A 20,481-nucleotide genomic window follows, 5' to 3' on the forward strand; every position below is an offset into this window, starting at 1 on the left:
AGCGGGTGTTTGCGTGCCAGAAAATTACTTACGGTTCAAGAAAATGCAAAGGGTTGTGGAAAATACTTCAGTTTCCTCGGCGTTTGCCGGCGGTTATCGTGTGTTTAAAGCTCTAGAGGCGTGTCAGTGAGGATCATGTGACACGGGTACTGCGGCTTCAATGGAAGTCGAAGACAGACTTTCCGTTAATGGAATTTTTACCGATAATCATAGCAAATGATATCAGAGTGGGTGGACATGTATATGAAGTATATGCTGTTGAAAGCAACGCCTTAATGCGATGTGTAGATCTAATAAATGAAAATAGGGATGTGTTAAACAAAAAGTGCAAAGACTGAGGAAGTAATAAAAATAGACAAGGGGCAAGAGTGATCTATAGGAATACGTGATGCTGACAATTCTAATGTGTATCAACAGTCTAATATAATCATGAACATGGGTATAATAATAATCATGATATATATGCAAAATAAATGTGAATATAAATGCACATAAATATAAATGCACAATATACTCCAAATGTACAAATGCTCAAAAATACGTGATTCAGGTCAATAATCTCAGGGAAATGGAAAGGCTCTCATTAGATGCTGATTCATAAAAAGCACGAATATTCAATGCGATCATTCATTCCGGTAGGTTGAAGCGAATTCAGTTTTTTTATCCAAAAAAATTCTGCTCTCAGTCTCTGTTTAGAGGGGTCCATGTCATTGCGTGGCGGGATTACCTCCAAAACTGTAAATTTCAATTGCGAAATTTGGTGCTTCGCTTCAATCCAATGCATAGCAACAGTTGATTTAGAGTTGGCTAAACGTATATTGCTTTTGTGCTCTGTTATGCGTACCTTAAGTTTCCTTTCGGTTTGACCCACATAAACCTTTCCGCATGGACATTTGATTGCATAGATGGTGTTTTTAGTGTCACATGTACTGGTATGTTGAAGTTGAATTTCATATCCTTGCGTGGGATGCATGAATTTGTTACCAACTAGCACATTGTTGCAATGGGTACAGTTTTGACATTTAAACATCCCTTTGTGAATGATTTTTTGCTGCTTTACGGTTGTTAAAATTTCCTTCAGATTTTTTGAACGTTGGTATGCAAATGTGATTTTTTTGTTGAATAAGTCTTTTAGATCTGGTTCTGTATTGATCAAACCCCAATGTTTATTGATTATGGCTTTAATCCTCATGGCTTCTGTAGAGTATTTTAGTACGCACACTGTTTTTTGTTCTGGATTAGCGATTTTTGGTTCCAATAGTTTTTTCCTGGACATTTTTTGAGTTTTCTTCATGGATTCTTGAAGTATATCCATCGGATACCCTCTCACTTGGTATTTCGTTATTTGATCTTTCAGTGTGTTCTCAAGTTGTTCTGAGTTCGATGTGATCCTTTTTAATCTTATGAATTGTGAGGTTGGTAAATGTTTTTTAAGGGTGTCAGGATGAAAGCTTTGGAACAAGAGGCTGGAGTTTCTGTCAGTCGATTTTACATGTACTTGAGTTGTAAATTCAAAATCGGTCATGTTGACTTTTACATCCAGAAAACTGATGACGTCATGATTGATAATGTGCGTGAATTTTATTCTCTCATTTCTGGTATTCATTAGAAGAATGTTCTGTTCTAACTGCATTCGATCTCCCTTCCAAAGAATAAAGATGTCATCAATGAAACGTTTAAAAATCACTGTGTTGTTTTGCCAGTCTGGATTGTTCAGAATGAAATCATTTTCAAATTTTGACATGTAAATGCAGGCATACGAGGGAGCCCCCCCAAATCCCATTGATGTTCCGTTACATTGGTTATAGAACTTGTTTTGCCACTCAAAATAACTATGATATAGAGCAAAGTGCATTAGTTCTAAAAGAAAAAATTTTGATTGTCATCTGTATCTTCGTTATTCAATAAGCTCCATTCTAAGGCTTCTAGTCCTTCACTATGAGGAATTGAAGTATAAAGTGAGGTTACATCAATTGTACACAGCCAGTACTCACAGTTCGAAGATAGTATTGTGTTTTCCAAAAGCTTTAAAAAATCGGTGGTGTCTTTTATGTATGTAGGGCCTTTTTGTACTATGGGTTGAAGGTACCAGTCGATGTACTTGCCTATAGGTTCGGAGATTGATCCGCACGCAGAGACTATTGGTCTGAATGGTGGTTTTTGGTGATCCTTATGAATTTTGGGTAACATATACAGTTTTGGGCGTCTTGGGTATTTAGTTTCCAAAAATTGATGAGTTTTTTTGCTGATCCATTTCATATCGAGTGCTTTGTCGATTATTTGTTGAAGAATTGTCTTGAACTCATTGGTGGGGTCAGCTTCTAATGGAATATATGTTTGAATGTCTTGAACATGTGTGTTCACACTTTGCAAATAAAACTCTGTGTCCATTACAATTAGCGCTCCCCCTTTATCTGCTCTTTGAAATGTAAGATCATGATCTTGATTCAATGTTTTTAAAGTGTTCCATTCACGTGGTGATAAATTAGTTTTTTTTTGGTTTATTGAATTTGATCTGTTGTATTTCTGTGGACACTAACCGTTCAAATGCTTCTATGCTCTTATGGGTTGTAGGGGCACAGAATGTACTCTTAGGTTTAAATTCTTTAGTTGAGGTTACAGGTTCGATTGTGACCAGATTTTCATTGTTTTTGAAGAAATAGCGTAATTTAAGGTTCCTAAAGAATTTAAATAAGGCAATTTCAGTTTCTGGTAAATTGGATCTGTATGTAGGAACAAAAGAAGTACCTTTGTTTAAAACCCTCATTTGGGTATTAGTGAGTTGTTTTTTTGAAATGTTAATGACTAAGTCACTTTCGATTGGCTCCTTGTGACTCGCCTTACTCGTTCTTCCTCTGATTCTCTTTCCTCTCCTGGTTTTTCGAGTTGAGGTGGAGCATTTGAAGCTGGACTTATGTCTAAAAAAGACGGTTGTTGTACTTGATCGGTTGTTTTTTGTGCTTGATCGGTTGTCTTTTGTATTATCGATGTTTTTGAGGTTGAGGGTATTGGTCTTCTTGTTTGTGATATTTCGGATTCTGACACCAAACTTTCTTGTGACGAACCTGTGGTTGGTTTTTGTTGAGGTTGTTGCCATTTTCTTTGATTATAAATTTCTGCCCATGTATATACTTCTTCTAATTTATAATCAATTGTATCGCGTCTATATTTGCGAATTTTGCGGTCATTGACTTCTTTAGTATATTTGTCTAGTTTGATGTTGATGTCGTCCAATAATTTTTGAATATCTTCTTGTTTGTTCAATTCTCGTTTGATCCCTTCAAGTTCTTCCTCTAGTTCTTTTAATACCTTAGACAGTTCCTCGATAATAAGTAGAATAAGATCCAATGAGCACTTATTTAAGATCTGATACCATTTCTCAACAAACTTTTTATTGTTTTTACATAGCATCGGTTTGAGGGCTATTCGTAGTCCCCGAGGAATTCTTTGGTTCTTATGATAATGAATCAGTGTAGTAGCGTGTAGTCTTTGGTTAATTTCCCTTTTGCTTATGTGTTCAAATTGGCGTAGCAGTTGTGCCACTGTAGATACTTGGGATGTGAACGCTCTGGTCTCCTGTATTAAGCCATATATATCCTTAGCCACTTCTGGTGAGAATGCCAAAGTTTCAGCTTTATTTACTGTTATCTGTGCTATTTCGTCGAATTGCATATTTTAACGTTGGTGCACTGGGATAGGGTAGGCAACAATATCATAAAGGTATCACGTGGATCCCTATGCACTCACTTAGTTTATCTCTTCAACTAAAGTGTTTATATTCTTTAGGGTGGTGTCAGCACTTGTCGCACAATGCCCGATTGTGCCTTGAAATAACTGAAGAATGTGCGATAGTTGAAACAACTGTCACTGAAGTGCGCGCTCATATATACATGAAATAATTACATTTCTTCTCAAATTCAAATTGTCGAGTCGTGATTTCATTACTCAAATGATTCTCATTTATTTGCCATTGTTTCTTTAAATGTTCATATTTCATTCATATGAATAAATCATTAATTCATCAAATGGTTAAACTTTGTACATTATTCACGTTGCCCAATGCATTTCGGGTCTATGAATAAGACCCTTCGTCAGGGCCTGAAAATGAAATAATACAGGACCTTAGTGTTCACAGTAATATACATTATCAATGATAAATACACAAAACATTTTTGAGCTTCATTGCACATAAAAATAAAATACACAGTAATACGACTATACGGTTGTATTAACCGATATCCAGTGGTAAAGACATGATAGTAAATATCTGCATGTAATCTGTAAATCAACAGTGTGTCAAGCACATTAACGCAACCAGTCAATGAAAACTTAAAGAAATAACTTAAGAATTAAGGATGCATTCATAATTTAGTTGTCACTAGCACGACTTCTCCTTAATTCTTAAGTTATTTCTTTAAGTTTTCATTGACTGGTTGCGTTAATGTGCTTGACACACTGTTGATTTACAGATTACATGCAGATATTTACTATCATGTCTTTACCACTGGATATCGGTTAATACAACCGTATAGTCGTATTACTGTGTATTTTATTTTTATGTGCAATGAAGCTCAAAAATGTTTTGTGTATTTATCATTGATAATGTATATCACTGTGAACACTAAGGTCCTGTATTATTTCATTTTCAGGCCCCTGACGAAGGGTCTTATTCATAGACCCGAAATGCATTGGGCAACGTGAATAATGTACAAAGTTTAACCATTTGATGAATTAATGATTTATTCATATGAATGAAATATGAACATTTAAAGAAACAATGGCAAATAAATGAGAATCATTTGAGTAATGAAATCACGACTCGACAATTTGAATTTGAGAAGAAATTTAATTATTTCATGTATATATGAGCGCGCACTTCAGTGACAGTTGTTTCAACTATCGCACATTCTTCAGTTATTTCAAGGCACAATCGGGCATTGTGCGACAAGTGCTGACGCCACCCTAAAGAATATAAACACTTTAGTTGAAGAGATAAACTAAGTGAGTGCATAGGGATCCACGTGATACCTTTATGATATTGTTGCCTACCCTATCCCAGTGCACCAACGTTAAAATATGCAATTCGACGAAATAGCACAGATAACAGTAAATAAAGCTGAAACTTTGGCGTTCTCACCAGAAGTGGCTAAGGATATATATGGCTTAATACAGGAGACCAGAGCGTTCACACCCCAAGTATCTACAGTGGCACAACTGCTACGACAATTTGAACACATAAGCAAAAGGGAAATTAACCAAAGACTACACGCTACTACACTGATTCATTATCATAAGAACCAAAGAATTCCTCGGGGACTACGAATAGCCCTCAAACCGATGCTATGTAAAAACAATAAAAAGTTTGTTGAGAAATGGTATCAGATCTTAAATAAGTGCTCATTGGATCTTATTCTACTTATTATCGAGGAACTGTCTAAGGTATTAAAAGAACTAGAGGAAGAACTTGAAGGGATCAAACGAGAATTGAACAAACAAGAAGATATTCAAAAATTATTGGACGACATCAACATCAAAGTAGACAAATATACTAAAGAAGTCAATGACTGCAAAATTCGCAAATATAGACGCGATACAATTGATTATAAATTAGAAGAAGTATATACATGGGCAGAAATTTATAATCAAAGAAAATGGCAACAACCTCAACAAAAACCAACCACAGGTTCGTCACAAGAAAGTGTGGTGTCAGAATCCGAAATATCACAAACAAGAAGACCAATACCCTCAACCTCAAAAACATCGATAATACAAAAGACAACCGATCAAGTACAAAAAACAACCGATCAAGTACAACAACCGTCTTTTTTAGACATAAGTCCAGCTTCAAATGCTCCACCTCAACTCGAAAAACCAGGAGAGGAAAGAGAATCAGAGGAAGAACGAGTAAGGCGAGTCACAAGGAGCCAATCGAAAGTGACTTAGTCATTAACATTTCAAAAAAACAACTCACTAATACCCAAATGAGGGTTTTAAACAAAGGTACTTCTTTTGTTCCTACATACAAATCCAATTTACCAGAAACTGAAATTGCCTTATTTAAATTCTTTAGGAACCTTAAATTACGCTATTTCTTCAAAACCAATGAAAATCTGGTCACAATCGAACCTGTAACCTCAACTAAAGAATTTAAACCTAAGAGTACATTCTGTGCCCCTACAACCCATAAGAGCATAGAAGCATTTGAACGGTTAGTGTCCACAGAAATACAACAGATCAAATTCAATAAACCAAAAAAAAACTAATTTATCACCACGTGAATGGAACACTTTAAAAACATTGAATCAAGATCATGATCTTACATTTCAAAGAGCAGATAAAGGGGGAGCGCTAATTGTAATGGACACAGAGTTTTATTTGCAAAGTGTGAACACACATGTTCAAGACATTCAAACATATATTCCATTAGAAGCTGACCCCACCAATGAGTTCAAGACAATTCTTCAACAAATAATCGACAAAGCACTCGATATGAAATGGATCAGCAAAAAAACTCATCAATTTTTGGAAACTAAATACCCAAGACGCCCAAAACTGTATATGTTACCCAAAATTCATAAGGATCACCAAAAACCACCATTCAGACCAATAGTCTCTGCGTGCGGATCAATCTCCGAACCTATAGGCAAGTACATCGACTGGTACCTTCAACCCATAGTACAAAAAGGCCCTACATACATAAAAGACACCACCATTTTTTTAAAGCTTTTGGAAAACACAATACTATCTTCGAACTGTGAGTACTGGCTGTGTACAATTGATGTAACCTCACTTTATACTTCAATTCCTCATAGTGAAGGACTAGAAGCCTTAGAATGGAGCTTATTGAATAACGAAGATACAGATGACAATCAAAAATGTTTTCTTTTAGAACTAATGCACTTTGCTCTATATCATAGGTATTTTGAGTGGCAAAACAAGTTCTATAACCAATGTAACGGAACATCAATGGGATTTGGGGGGGCTCCCTCGTATGCCTGCATTTACATGTCAAAATTTGAAAATGATTTCATTCTGAACAATCCAGACTGGCAAAACAACACAGTGATTTTTAAACGTTTCATTGATGACATCTTTATTCTTTGGAAGGGAGATCGAATGCAGTTAGAACAGAACATTCTTCTAATGAATACCAGAAATGAGAGAATAAAATTCACGCACATTATCAATCATGACGTCATCAGTTTTCTGGATGTAAAAGTCAACATGACCGATTTTGAATTTACAACTCAAGTACATGTAAAATCGACTGACAGAAACTCCAGCCTCTTGTTCCAAAGCTTTCATCCTGACACCCTTAAAAAACATTTACCAACCTCAAAATTCATAAGATTAAAAAGGATCACATCGAACTCAGAACAACTTGAGAACACACTGAAAGATCAAATAACGAAATACCAAGTGAGAGGGTATCCGATGGATATACTTCAAGAATCCATGAAGAAAACTCAAAAAATGTCCAGGAAAAAAATATTGGAACCAAAAATCGCTAATCCAGAACAAAAAACAGTGTGCGTACTAAAATACTCTACAGAAGCCATGAGGATTAAAGCCATAATCAATAAACATTGGGGTTTGATCAATACAGAACCAGATCTAAAAGACTTATTCAACAAAAAAATCACATTTGCATACCAACGTTCAAAAAATCTGAAGGAAATTTTAACAACCGTAAAGCAGCAAAAAATCATTCACAAAGGGATGTTTAAATGTCAAAACTGTACCCATTGCAACAATGTGCTAGTTGGTAACAAATTCATGCATCCCACGCAAGGATATGAAATTCAACTTCAACATACCAGTACATGTGACACTAAAAACACCATCTATGCAATCAAATGTCCATGCGGATAGGTTTATGTGGGTCAAACCGAAAGGAAACTTAAGGTACGCATAACAGAGCACAAAAGCAATATACGTTTAGCCAACTCTAAATCAACTGTTGCTATGCATTGGATTGAAGCGAAGCACCAAATTTCGCAATTGAAATTTACAGTTTTGGAGGTAATCCCGCCACGCAATGACATGGACCCCTCTAAACAGAGACTGAGAGCAGAATTTTTTTGGATAAAAAAACTGAATTCGCTTCAACCTACCGGAATGAATGATCGCATTGAATATTCATGCTTTTTATGAATCAGCATCTAATGAGAGCCTTTCCATTTCCCTGAGATTATTGACCTGAATCACGTATTTTTGAGCATTTGTACATTTGGAGTATATTGTGCATTTATATTTATGTGCATTTATATTCACATTTATTTTGCATATATATCATGATTATTATTATACCCATGTTCATGATTATATTAGACTGTTGATACACATTAGAATTGTCAGCATCACGTATTCCTATAGATCACTCTTGCCCCTTGTCTATTTTTATTACTTCCTCAGTCTTTGCACTTTTTGTTTAACACATCCCTATTTTCATTTATTAGATCTACACATCGCATTAAGGCGTTGCTTTCAACAGCATATACTTCATATACATGTCCACCCACTCTGATATCATTTGCTATGATTATCGGTAAAAATTCCATTAACGGAAAGTCTGTCTTCGACTTCCATTGAAGCCGCAGTACCCGTGTCACATGATCCTCACTGACACGCCTCTAGAGCTTTAAACACACGATAACCGCCGGCAAACGCCGAGGAAACTGAAGTATTTTCCACAACCCTTTGCATTTTCTTGAACCGTAAGTAATTTTCTGGCACGCAAACACCCGCTATAGTAGCGCCGTTGCTTTTCTCTCGATGCATTCATAATTTAGTTGTCACTAGCACGACTTCTCCTTAATTCTTAAGTTATTTCTTTAAGTTTTCATTGACTGGTTGCGTTAATGTGCTTGACACACTGTTGATTTACAGATTACATGCAGATATTTACTATCATGTCTTTACCACTGGATATCGGTTAATACAAACGTATAGTCGGATTACTGTGTATTTTATTTTTATGTGCAATGAAGCTCAAAAATGTTTTGTGTATTTATCATTGATAATGTATATTACTGTGAACACTAAGGTCCTGTATTATTTCATTTTCAGGCCCCTGACGAAGGGTCTTATTCATAGACCCGAAATGCATTGGGCAACGTGAATAATGTACAAAGTTTAACCATTTGATGAATTAATGATTTATTCATATGAATGAAATATGAACATTTAAAGAAACAATGGCAAATAAATGAGAATCATTTGAGTAATGAAATCACGACTCGACAATTTGAATTTGAGAAGAAATTTAATTATTTCATGTATATATGAGCGCGCACTTCAGTGACAGTTGTTTCAACTATCGCACATTCTTCAGTTATTTCAAGGCACAATCGGGCATTGTGCGACAAGTGCTGACGCCACCCTAAAGAATATAAACACTTTAGTTGAAGAGATAAACTAAGTGAGTGCATAGGGATCCACGTGATACCTTTATGATATTGTTGCCTACCCTATCCCAGTGCACCAACGTTAAAATATGCAATTCGACGAAATAGCACAGATAACAGTAAATAAAGCTGAAACTTTGGCGTTCTCACCAGAAGTGGCTAAGGATATATATGGCTTAATACAGGAGACCAGAGCGTTCACACCCCAAGTATCTACAGTGGCACAACTGCTACGACAATTTGAACACATAAGCAAAAGGGAAATTAACCAAAGACTACACGCTACTACACTGATTCATTATCATAAGAACCAAAGAATTCCTCGGGGACTACGAATAGCCCTCAAACCGATGCTATGTAAAAACAATAAAAAGTTTGTTGAGAAATGGTATCAGATCTTAAATAAGTGCTCATTGGATCTTATTCTACTTATTATCGAGGAACTGTCTAAGGTATTAAAAGAACTAGAGGAAGAACTTGAAGGGATCAAACGAGAATTGAACAAACAAGAAGATATTCAAAAATTATTGGACGACATCAACATCAAAGTAGACAAATATACTAAAGAAGTCAATGACTGCAAAATTCGCAAATATAGACGCGATACAATTGATTATAAATTAGAAGAAGTATATACATGGGCAGAAATTTATAATCAAAGAAAATGGCAACAACCTCAACAAAAACCAACCACAGGTTCGTCACAAGAAAGTGTGGTGTCAGAATCCGAAATATCACAAACAAGAAGACCAATACCCTCAACCTCAAAAACATCGATAATACAAAAGACAACCGATCAAGCACAAAAAACAACCGATCAAGTACAACAACCGTCTTTTTTAGACATAAGTCCAGCTTCAAATGCTCCACCTCAACTCGAAAAACCAGGAGAGGAAAGAGAATCAGAGGAAGAACGAGTAAGGCGAGTCACAAGGAGCCAATCGAAAGTGACTTAGTCATTAACATTTCAAAAAAACAACTCACTAATACCCAAATGAGGGTTTTAAACAAAGGTACTTCTTTTGTTCCTACATACAGATCCAATTTACCAGAAACTGAAATTGCCTTATTTAAATTCTTTAGGAACCTTAAATTACGCTATTTCTTCAAAACCAATGAAAATCTGGTCACAATCGAACCTGTAACCTCAACTAAAGAATTTAAACCTAAGAGTACATTCTGTGCCCCTACAACCCATAAGAGCATAGAAGCATTTGAACGGTTAGTGTCCACAGAAATACAACAGATCAAATTCAATAAACCAAAAAAAAACTAATTTATCACCACGTGAATGGAACACTTTAAAAACATTGAATCAAGATCATGATCTTACATTTCAAAGAGCAGATAAAGGGGGAGCGCTAATTGTAATGGACACAGAGTTTTATTTGCAAAGTGTGAACACACATGTTCAAGACATTCAAACATATATTCCATTAGAAGCTGACCCCACCAATGAGTTCAAGACAATTCTTCAACAAATAATCGACAAAGCACTCGATATGAAATGGATCAGCAAAAAAACTCATCAATTTTTGGAAACTAAATACCCAAGACGCCCAAAACTGTATATGTTACCCAAAATTCATAAGGATCACCAAAAACCACCATTCAGACCAATAGTCTCTGCGTGCGGATCAATCTCCGAACCTATAGGCAAGTACATCGACTGGTACCTTCAACCCATAGTACAAAAAGGCCCTACATACATAAAAGACACCACCATTTTTTTAAAGCTTTTGGAAAACACAATACTATCTTCGAACTGTGAGTACTGGCTGTGTACAATTGATGTAACCTCACTTTATACTTCAATTCCTCATAGTGAAGGACTAGAAGCCTTAGAATGGAGCTTATTGAATAACGAAGATACAGATGACAATCAAAAATGTTTTCTTTTAGAACTAATGCACTTTGCTCTATATCATAGGTATTTTGAGTGGCAAAACAAGTTCTATAACCAATGTAACGGAACATCAATGGGATTTGGGGGGGCTCCCTCGTATGCCTGCATTTACATGTCAAAATTTGAAAATGATTTCATTCTGAACAATCCAGACTGGCAAAACAACACAGTGATTTTTAAACGTTTCATTGATGACATCTTTATTCTTTGGAAGGGAGATCGAATGCAGTTAGAACAGAACATTCTTCTAATGAATACCAGAAATGAGAGAATAAAATTCACGCACATTATCAATCATGACGTCATCAGTTTTCTGGATGTAAAAGTCAACATGACCGATTTTGAATTTACAACTCAAGTACATGTAAAATCGACTGACAGAAACTCCAGCCTCTTGTTCCAAAGCTTTCATCCTGACACCCTTAAAAAACATTTACCAACCTCAAAATTCATAAGATTAAAAAGGATCACATCGAACTCAGAACAACTTGAGAACACACTGAAAGATCAAATAACGAAATACCAAGTGAGAGGGTATCCGATGGATATACTTCAAGAATCCATGAAGAAAACTCAAAAAATGTCCAGGAAAAAAATATTGGAACCAAAAATCGCTAATCCAGAACAAAAAACAGTGTGCGTACTAAAATACTCTACAGAAGCCATGAGGATTAAAGCCATAATCAATAAACATTGGGGTTTGATCAATACAGAACCAGATCTAAAAGACTTATTCAACAAAAAAATCACATTTGCATACCAACGTTCAAAAAATCTGAAGGAAATTTTAACAACCGTAAAGCAGCAAAAAATCATTCACAAAGGGATGTTTAAATGTCAAAACTGTACCCATTGCAACAATGTGCTAGTTGGTAACAAATTCATGCATCCCACGCAAGGATATGAAATTCAACTTCAACATACCAGTACATGTGACACTAAAAACACCATCTATGCAATCAAATGTCCATGCGGATAGGTTTATGTGGGTCAAACCGAAAGGAAACTTAAGGTACGCATAACAGAGCACAAAAGCAATATACGTTTAGCCAACTCTAAATCAACTGTTGCTATGCATTGGATTGAAGCGAAGCACCAAATTTCGCAATTGAAATTTACAGTTTTGGAGGTAATCCCGCCACGCAATGACATGGACCCCTCTAAACAGAGACTGAGAGCAGAATTTTTTTGGATAAAAAAACTGAATTCGCTTCAACCTACCGGAATGAATGATCGCATTGAATATTCATGCTTTTTATGAATCAGCATCTAATGAGAGCCTTTCCATTTCCCTGAGATTATTGACCTGAATCACGTATTTTTGAGCATTTGTACATTTGGAGTATATTGTGCATTTATATTTATGTGCATTTATATTCACATTTATTTTGCATATATATCATGATTATTATTATACCCATGTTCATGATTATATTAGACTGTTGATACACATTAGAATTGTCAGCATCACGTATTCCTATAGATCACTCTTGCCCCTTGTCTATTTTTATTACTTCCTCAGTCTTTGCACTTTTTGTTTAACACATCCCTATTTTCATTTATTAGATCTACACATCGCATTAAGGCGTTGCTTTCAACAGCATATACTTCATATACATGTCCACCCACTCTGATATCATTTGCTATGATTATCGGTAAAAATTCCATTAACGGAAAGTCTGTCTTCGACTTCCATTGAAGCCGCAGTACCCGTGTCACATGATCCTCACTGACACGCCTCTAGAGCTTTAAACACACGATAACCGCCGGCAAACGCCGAGGAAACTGAAGTATTTTCCACAACCCTTTGCATTTTCTTGAACCGTAAGTAATTTTCTGGCACGCAAACACCCGCTATAGTAGCGCCGTTGCTTTTCTCTCGATGCATTCATAATTTAGTTGTCACTAGCACGACTTCTCCTTAATTCTTAAGTTATTTCTTTAAGTTTTCATTGACTGGTTGCGTTAATGTGCTTGACACACTGTTGATTTACAGATTACATGCAGATATTTACTATCATGTCTTTACCACTGGATATCGGTTAATACAAACGTATAGTCGGATTACTGTGTATTTTATTTTTATGTGCAATGAAGCTCAAAAATGTTTTGTGTATTTATCATTGATAATGTATATTACTGTGAACACTAAGGTCCTGTATTATTTCATTTTCAGGCCCCTGACGAAGGGTCTTATTCATAGACCCGAAATGCATTGGGCAACGTGAATAATGTACAAAGTTTAACCATTTGATGAATTAATGATTTATTCATATGAATGAAATATGAACATTTAAAGAAACAATGGCAAATAAATGAGAATCATTTGAGTAATGAAATCACGACTCGACAATTTGAATTTGAGAAGAAATTTAATTATTTCATGTATATATGAGCGCGCACTTCAGTGACAGTTGTTTCAACTATCGCACATTCTTCAGTTATTTCAAGGCACAATCGGGCATTGTGCGACAAGTGCTGACGCCACCCTAAAGAATATAAACACTTTAGTTGAAGAGATAAACTAAGTGAGTGCATAGGGATCCACGTGATACCTTTTCCTCACCTTGTAAATACGCCAATTGGTATTATAGGAGTACACTTCTGTACTGATAACAGAGAACAAGATACATTTACAACTACTTACGTATTAGGGAACTGATAGGACATGTTTATATATTACTGAACGGAAGGGATGCAACCTAATATGACATGTGCAAACACACTGAGTGATGTGGTTTAAATTAAACAGTTTCATTTCTTTTCATTCTGAAATTACCTAGACCTGTAAAACAACCATATCAGTCTATTCTATACTATACCGTATATCTTGCAGACAGGTGTTCTGAAGCTGTCCCCTATTTTATACCTGTCTGCTATGGAATTTTGTGGCAGAAATGTAGCCCATCCATCTTCCTTTTCTTCAACTCTGCGGAAACACAGTCCATTGTGCATTTTAAGACTTACTAAAACGTATCTCAACAGTAATACACGTAAAAAACGGTACACATTTTATTCACTTGTTTTTTATAATCTAAATGGTGGTAAATTTGATAGCGTAAAATTAGATCTGTATAAGAAAAGAAAAAATTGTTATAACATTAGTAATACATTTTTAATAGCACATCATAATTTTAACATTTTACAAAGTAATTTCTTTGCCTTTTTTGCTGTTCTCAGAATATTTTGAATTTCACTAGAAATAGTGATTTCAATCGTACTCATCACATAACAGCGGGCAAAAAAAAACCAATCAATTAGATTGTTTAAAAAAAACTGAAATCTATCTAGAGTAAAACACCAGATAATACAAATCACGCATATATAAAATGATTACTGCTAAGAAAATATTATAACTTAAGTTTATAAACACTATAAAAGATGTCAGTTAAAATTATACACCGAGACAATGTGCAACAAAAAGTGCATAATTCAAAGAAATACCTTCCCTTGAGGCCAAGTTGTATTTTTGCAGTCATTTTTATGTTAGTTGTCCAATGGTAATCCTATGAAATGATAATAATAAATTCCTCAGAGGTTGAATTATATTCCTAAAACTTTGGCTTTAAATATATTAGGTAGGAATTTGGTAATTCGAAAGGCAAACGGTGTTTGAAAACTAACTCAGAATCATTACGAAGACTCCAGCATTTCTCAATTTTTAGATAGGCAGTGTAATGTCCAGATGTTATTGAAGGACCATCGTGGAAAATTATTGCTACTGCTACAAAAGTCCTTCCTGATATTTAACCCTGGGCGTCCGAATCGGCTATGCCCACGGAGTAGGCGTAGTGTTGCCTTCAACGCATTTTGCGTAGACAGCGTAGCCAGCAACACTACGCCCACTCCGTGTGCGTAGCCGAGTCGGCCACCACCCGCCTCCCTCCCGCCCTCCCCTACATACATTATTTAAGCAACTAACCTTAATAAAACAAATTTAAAGCACTTACCGTGTCCGGTGTTTGCCTGGGGCTCCCTTCTTGGAATAGCGTCCCTTCCTGGATACCAATGCGCATTTCTCCCGAGAAATGCGCATGCGCGGCCGCCCGCGCATGCGCATTGGTATCCAGGACGACGCTATTTTCAAGAGGGAGCCCCGGACGAGCCCCGGACACGGTAAGTGCTTTAAAATTGTTTTATTAAGGTTAGTTGCTTAAATAACGTATGTAGGGGAGAGCGGGAGGGAGGTGCGTAGTGGGGCTACGCGGAGTGCGGGAGTGGGCGTAGCTTCTCGCCCACTCCGCGTAGCTCCGCGGAGCCCCACTACGCCCACTACGCCCAGGGTTACTGATATTGATAGTTGTGTAGCTACAAAATGTTTTATTAAAGTGTCCAATTTTCTTCCGTCAGCTGTACAACGTTGCATCATTAAAATGATATTTTTTCCATATCTTTGTATAAATAATGTTGATAACATTTCGTATTTGCATTGGCTACACTCCATGTTTTGGTTTGCACCTTTAACTAATTTACTGAAAGACACTGATTTACAGTCCGGCAATGTCAAATATAGAAATCTTGCAGTATCTACATTAGTGCTACATGTATACATACAATTTTCACACTGATGTTCCCATTTATAACAAAGACCAAAAATATTCTCTATATCTACACCTTCATTTTCCAATACTGTAAGCAAATACATTAGAAATTCCTGCGCAACTTGTTGGATATTTTGTGTAAATGGTGTAGAACCAGAACATATATCCAAAAGATTATGAACATCAGAAACGCTTTGAATTTTACTTTTATCTGTTCTCAATTTTTCACGAACAGAATGCAACAAAGAACAAAATCTTTTTTCACAAATCTCCATAATTTGCTGTTGCAAACCTTCAAGAAAAAAACATTGACCACTACATTAGAATAGCAGTTGACACCAGAACTATTTTCAAACTGATAACCAACAATTTCTTCAACAGTGTCCTTTTTCTTTTTGCTTGCAATCACATTATCTTTTTCTCCCTACTCTAAACCTTCAGTACAGATATTCTCATTTCTTCTTTTTTGACCAACCACACGCTTTTCAAATACAGGACTTTGACCTAGTTCTTCTTAACCTATTGTACTCTTTCACATAGTTGGCATCTGCAGTAATCTTAGAATCATCAAAATCAATCAAAAACAAACCAGATAATGTTCTCACTCATGACAAAGCAACATATGCCATACCCTCTTTAAACACAGTATTTCCAATGTTCACCAAAGCACTGTCAACACTTAAACCTTGAGATTTATGAATAGTCACTGCATATGCCAGAGAAAGTGGAAACTGTTTTCTACAGACATATAAATCTTTACCAAGCAAAAAACGAAGAGAACATCGACCAATTTGTTTCACTTCTTCAATCTGATCAAATTTAATCTTTAAGAATTCAATACCATCTTTATTTTGATAATTAAAAAAATCCACAATGTTGCCCATTGCTCCATTAACTAAACCTTTTTCTACATCCAAATTACTCTTTAAAGTTATCCGACAGTTTCTACATGCATATAGACTCTTTTCCAAACCAGCAGTTTTAGATATTGATTTTTCTAAAGAATCCAATTTTGTAGTAAAAACAATAGTGATTCCTTCATGCTCTATTTAATCTATGGCTTCCATTTTTATTATTTCTTCATTTTCCAGTTTCAAAAGTTGTTAGTTGAATATAGAACACTCATGCAGTGTTGGAAGTAAGCAGATTGCAGATTTGTTTTCTGCAATTTTCATGTATATTTTCTCTGGAAGTATGTTTTCATTTGGAAACAAATTGGAAAGTTATTGAGTCTACAAAGCTTGTTTGCCATGTTCAGTTAGTAGTACAATTCTTGAATCTTGGAGCTGTTCCATAATCAAAATCATTTGCCTGTCGCATATTTGTAAAGAGTTCTTTGTATTTAAAATATGACCAAATGTTCACGTTTCCAACACTACCCAGAGACTTTCTTGTGTAATCATGCGCAAGTGTTTTAAATACTGGTTGTCCTTTTACAGGAGTCAGTTGCAGTAGAGCTCCAAAAACTATGACGTGTTTTCCTCCAAATAACAGTCATACTCTGTTTTAAGAATTTGCTGCATTCGTAAATGCACAAAGGCAAGCATTAAGTTTGATACCATGCTTACCTCATCAATAATGAAAAGTTTCATTTTCTTCAAGACTCTTGAAACTTCACATTGCAGCAGGGAGTCTGCTCCTACACAGAACTGTGCATAGAGACTTGGAACCTCAGTGAATTAGGGTATGCCAAAACTCACCTTAGTAGCCAATATCCCCTACCAGACTAGCAATCAGTGTCTCGTTGGTTCTTCCATAACACCAATGATTAGACAACCCAGAACATGGAACTTAGAATACCTCATGCAATGTGGAACACATTAACACTCTTTCGTTATACTCTCATACCAGTCCACAACAGGGAGTAAATGGAGACACGTGCAAGTTTGAAATATTTATTTCTAATGCCGTGTTCTCATGCGCAGTATTTTAGCTAATACAAGCAGACATATTATAATCAAAAAGATTATTAGCATAGTTACTATTCCATACAATACAAGGGAGAATGCATGCTACAATGCTAAATGGAAACAGGTTAGAATATACCTATATCTCACCTTCCCTTGCTAGTAGGTTATTTTATATCTACAGAAGATCTCTTGGGATTACAAGGGGGCTCCATACCTCTGGTCCTAGCAGAACTGAATCACATCAGTTTCTGCACCACGTCTCTGCATGCAAATGTTCTCCAAGTGCATTATTAAACTCGCCAAAATCAGAGGTGGCCACAGCTGCATATATGTTATGTCAAGAACGTGCGCTGATCAGTCTGAACAACAACCACTGTGTAGAAATAACCTTGAAGGCCACGGCACTCACTGTTCAGACAAATCGTACCAAGCAAGGATGCTAATGTAGAAAAACATATTATTCTTGTGTGAAGCAAAACACTCTGCTAAACTCTAAACATTTATAATAATGTGTGCCATGTGCAAAGGCAGCTCAAAGGAAGTTGGCGTTTAAACTTCTAATAAGCTCATGCCACTTAACACAGTATAAATGCAAGGCTCATCCCCATGACAACATCAAGCTTCTCCAGATAGCTTATGGTATTCCAATTTGTTTTCATGCTCTACTGGTAGCATTAGTAAACTATGTAAAGTAATTCCTTTAATGCTGTATGCTGCCAACCCAGTTGGAGCAGTGACAACACAAGACAAATGCGACTCAGTTGTTTTCTGTAGTTAACTTGTAATTACTTTAATTTAAAAACTTTTTCCTGTTCCAGCTTGTCCACTCAGTATATTCGGATAGGTTGAAATGACGTGCATGAGCACTCTTTCTTTTCATGAAGTAATCCATGGTCAATCTGTTGTCTCACTTGCTCATATATTTGTTTTTGCTCAACATTTAGTTGTTCTTCCAAGTTTGCTAAGTTAGTTACACCTTCTTGAGCTTGATGCATTGCTGTTTCCAGCTCATTCATGGCAATTGCTGCTTCATTTTCAACAATTGGTTGTCCTGGTGGATCTTGACTCATCGCAGCAGAACTTTGACTGTCTCTAGCAATCTCAGCTGCAATTGTAGCTTCTTGATCAATTTCATCGTTCAACATTTTCACATCATTTGTAAAAGCACTGCATTGTATGCTATCTTTACAAGCATTAAAGGAATCTTCATAGGTCTGGAAATCTCCAAGTAATGCCCGTTCTGAATGCTATGGTTTGAATAGTTGTGAAAGGGCTAAATAGTAAAATTCCCTTTTATCAGCAGTGTCGCAACTCAGCTTCCTGTGATTAATCAAATTTCTTTTCGGTTGTTTCACCAAACATCCTTCGGAACCAATGACTCCATATTTTCCATCATTGATGTTCTCTGTAGTATTCCGTTTATAAGTGTAATTTTGCAGCACTTCATAGAGACACATGTTCTCAAGATGATGACTTTTGTTTGGGTAATATGTGTCCAACATATTTGTTTTAAAAATATCTGTACTTTCTGGAACTTTTTCTGCAAAATATTCAATTTCTTGTACAGATTTCAGTACTCGATTTCACATTGCTTCTAGACCTAGACTCACATAAATGATTCTTGTAGATTTGGAGTATAGACTTGCTGATGATAACCGTCCTGAGCATTCATATGCTCCGATTTCTCGATGCGATAACATCTTCAATCTGAAACTGTATAATTTCATACTTAGAATCTTCTTGTGAGAAATCTCTTCCCACATTTCTTTCAATTATGTCTTTTCTGATTTTGTAATATAAGACGTGACATGTCGAGCAACAGCAATGGAATTGTCCGCAACATATTGGATATCCATGTTAGCATTCCACATGGACAAAATGACTGGGTTGTAGTCATTTATGTATTTTGACTCTTCATTTCTTCTTAAGTTATAAGTATTTTTGGAGACTTTCTTGTGATAGTATGTCGCAAAGATGACATAAAACTGTTCACTCTTCCTTTGGACATTACAGGACATGGAAATGCAAAACGACATTTGGTGTAGAACTTGTCCTTAGATTTGTACTTTCGTCAAAAGTATTTTCCACATCGGTGGCTTTGGAATGGTAACACTTGTGCTCTTAAGTTGTTTTCTTCTGTGCTTTTGGGTACATCACATGTTGTATATTGTTCAATAAAACTCAAAACAGTATCATCCGCATCTATTCCAAATTTGGGAGCATCCTTAATCCATAACAGCATATGTATATGAGGAGCACCTCTTGCTTGATACTCCTTTCTCCAAAAGAAATCCACAACTTCTTTAAAAGGAGGATTTTTTTATTGCAGATAAAAGACATCATAGCCTCAAATCTATGATTAAAATACCTGCATACATTTAGAGGATCCAAAGAGCACAATTCTCCAGGTGTCTTGTATTCAATATTTTTCATATTGGAATTTACCTCTCGAAGAAATTCTAGCAAATCATCCAAAAGGTACTCAGCACAGCTTAGGGTAAGGAATCATGTTGGAGTTCCTAAGTTCTGTAGCATACATTTCAGTTCTTCATGCCAACGGTACCAATATTCATTAGACCCATGCTGACATGCCATTAACTTAATGAGCTGAGATTATAGATGATCATCTCTCTGGTGCACTTTATCAATAAAATCTTTTGCAGATACATTTTGCAGACGTATTCCAGTTTTTAGAATATGATTCACTGCATATGAAA

Source organism: Lissotriton helveticus, chromosome 2_1, assembly GCF_964261635.1.
Source record: "Lissotriton helveticus chromosome 2_1, aLisHel1.1, whole genome shotgun sequence".
Lineage (NCBI taxonomy): Eukaryota > Metazoa > Chordata > Amphibia > Caudata > Salamandridae > Lissotriton > Lissotriton helveticus.